This window comes from Giraffa tippelskirchi, chromosome 4 (assembly GCF_054371585.1).
Source record: "Giraffa tippelskirchi isolate mGirTip1 chromosome 4, T2T-mGirTip1v1.2.pri, whole genome shotgun sequence".
Classification (NCBI taxonomy): domain Eukaryota; kingdom Metazoa; phylum Chordata; class Mammalia; order Artiodactyla; family Giraffidae; genus Giraffa; species Giraffa tippelskirchi.
This window is the reverse complement of record NC_137278.1, coordinates 91,101,469-91,104,796: the sequence shown is the minus strand read 5'-3', so window position 1 is coordinate 91,104,796 and position 3,328 is coordinate 91,101,469.

The window sequence follows — 3,328 nt, the reverse complement described above, 5'->3', positions numbered from 1 at the left end:
AAAGATACGCGCGCTGGCCGCATGGTTATACCGCTGCAGCGTGGCAGGCCTCGCCTCCTGCCGGCAACCATTGGTCCCTACCGCTCTCCACTTGCAGTCTGTTAGGCCGCTGGAGCTGAAGGAGCCAATCGTTGTCTTCCTCTACCTTGGAGAAGCCCCTGCGTGGCTCTGAAGACTTGAGAGCTTGCCTAAACTGGCTGAGCAAGGCAAGCCCCTGCCAAATGTTGTCAGGGATGCCCGGCCAAGTCATTCATTCATTGAGCAAATATCTTGAGTGCCTACTGTGTGCCAGACGCTGTTAAGAGTGGATAAAAAGATAGGAAGACGGAATAGCAGCTAGTGTATGTAGAAGAAAGGTGCAGTTAGAAAACAACTATTTGGCAAAATCATAGTAAAAATTGAGACTCATCAATGAATATCAAAACAACTGATTGAAGTTGGATGAGGAACAAGTGATTTACATATAGTTTTGCTAGATCTTGCAAACAAAAATACAAGATGCCCAATTAAACTTGGGAGGACAAGTCACACTTTACTAAAAAAGCTTTCTTCCCTGGTGGTACACTGGTTAAGAGTCCGTCTTCCATGCAGAGTACCAGGGTTCCGTCCCTGGTCCAGGAACTAAGATCCCATGTATGGCAGGACAACTAAGTTTGTGCAGAGCCACTACAAAAGCCTGCTGGCTCTGCAAGAAGAGAAGCCAACGCAATTAGAGAGTAACCCCCAGCTCACCTCAACTAGAGAAAGCCCTCACCTAGCAACAAAGACCCAGCAGAGTAAAAACAAACAAACAAACAAAAAAAACAGTATTTATCTGTTACCGGAAATTCAGATTAAACTGGGCTTCCAGTATTTTATCTGTCTGGCAGCCTTATTTGCATAGTCTCAAAGTATCTCTCCCACAAAGTATTTGTATTAATAGCAAAGGGGGGAAATGGCACATTTACAGTGGAGAAACCTGACAATCATTACCTTAAACAAGTGATCAAAATTAACACCAGCAGTAACAGGACAAGCACACATTATATGCCCTCAGATATGATGCACTGAGGAGGACACATCACTTTATAGGTCATAGCCAGCCTGAATATTGAATGAAGTGATTTTCCTAAACCATTGAATTCCCTAAAATCATTACAGATTTCTTATTTACACATATAGAGGAGCGATCATAGATTTGGAATGTTAAAACAGTCCGGGAAAAAGCCACAGTCCTGAAATTTTGGAAGGTATTCATAAATCTAAACACAAGAAAATATCAGACAAGTCAAAACTGAGAGAGGTTCTACAAGAAAAGTACCCTGTACTCTCCAAAAACGTCAAAGTCATGAAAGACGAAGGATGAGGTACTTTTCTAGATCAAATGACCCTGAGCATGATAATTAAATGTAACAAGTGATTACAGCCCCACCCAACCCCCACAATTACTTTTCTTTTTCCTTCATCCTTCTTTCTCTCTCTCTTTTTTGCTATAAAGAACATAGCAAACTCTGGGAGATGGTGAAGGATAGGGAAGGCTGGCATGCTGTAGTCCATGGGGGGTCTCAAAGAGTCAGACAAAACAGAGCAACTGAACAAGAACCCTGATATTCCACGTTCCAGGGTCTACTAAGGTTTCTACTTTAGCTCCCTCCGGTGCCCCTTTTGTCCACACAGGGTACACTGGTCCTATCCAGGTACCCATGGGACTAATGGTCTGCAAGGACAAAATTGGTCCAGAAAAACCAGTTTCCCCTTTGTTGGCCTTTGAGTGATCAAAACCACTGCCATCATCTGGGCCTTTTGCATATTTCTCTCGGTGTGTTCAGTCTTTTCATCCATATCCCTATTATTGAAAAACAACTAGGCCAATTGGAAGAAATCATTCCTCAGGAGTCTGAGGATCAGAAGTTGTTTTCTGAATTTTGTGCCTAATGTCTGGGGCACAGTGGGCTATGAAATTCATAGCCAAAAGGTTTTGTACCTCAGGGAGGAGGGAGCCTCGTTTGTATGGGATCCTGACCCTGTAGGCTGGGTCAGTTAATATGTCCTCTGTGTCCTTCCTAAAGTTATACCTCTGAGCTACACATGCCTTAAATTCCTTTTGGGTTCCATTGCCAAGATACAGAATTTGAACATCTCACTCCATTTAAATATCCTAACTCATATTGTGGCCAAATCAGATTACATAAGCCAGTAAGTTTTTTCTGTTTTAATTCCTGTTGTCTTAATTTTTCCTAATCCCATCCCAGAGTATATGGCCCAGAGGGGAAAGGATTGATACAGCCTGACTCGTTTCAGACCAACCTGAGGTGATGTTGCTAACTCCTGTGCTATCTATAGGTTTCACTCTGCTGTCAAAATTCACCATTTCCTTCCCTGGCAGTCTAGTAGTTAGGACTCCGCACTTCCAGTGTAGGGGGTGCAGCTTCAGTCCCCGGTTGGGGAACTAAGATCCTGCAAGCTGTGTGGTGTGGCAAAAAATAAAAAATCCACCTGGCACTTATGATTTTAGATGTTATCCCTTCCAAGGTAGTCTCCCAACCAGATGTTAGTGCCCAAAAAGTAGCTGCAAAGAAATGGTACAGAAGGTATCATCCAGTGTGAATGATCAGCAGAGTTGACCTAGTTGCAAGTTGGAAATAAAGGGTCAGCACTTGTCAACAGAGGGCTTCCCAGGTGGCACTAGTGGTAGAGAACCCACCTGCCAAAACGGAGACATAAGAGACGTGGGTTCGATCCCTAGGTTTGGAAGATTGCCTGGAGGTGGGCATGGCAACCCACTCTAGTATTCTTGCCTGGAGAATCCCATGGGCAGAGGAGCCTGGGCTACAGTCCATGGGGTCACAAAGAGTCAGACATAATTGAAGCAACTTAGCTCACATGCACTTGTCAAAAGAAAGTACATCTTGGTAGCCACAACAGTTTTCTGGGGTTAAGAAAAGAAAGAAATGGAATAGGAATGAACACAGAAGAAAAAGTTCAGAGTCAGAAGAACAGTATAAATGATCAAAACCTCCAGCAACATTTCTGTCCTAGACCTGCTGTTGGATGTGCATAAGCATAGTTATTCCACACCATCTTTCTATAATAAACCATATCAATTGCCATCATTCCTCTAGTCTGGACCTAGGTTCTGCATTAGAGCCCCAAAGCATTCTGGGTTGACCAGTCTGATAAAAATGGGTACACATCAGCAGAGCGTCCTCCCTGGTACACCTGGCTCATGGTATCCCACAAGCCCGTCTAGGACCAACCCCTAATTCTCAACATTTTCTTACCTTATCACTGTCACTTCATGGCTCGCCAGCTAAAAACCTGCAAGTTAGATTGGGACTTGAACTCATGG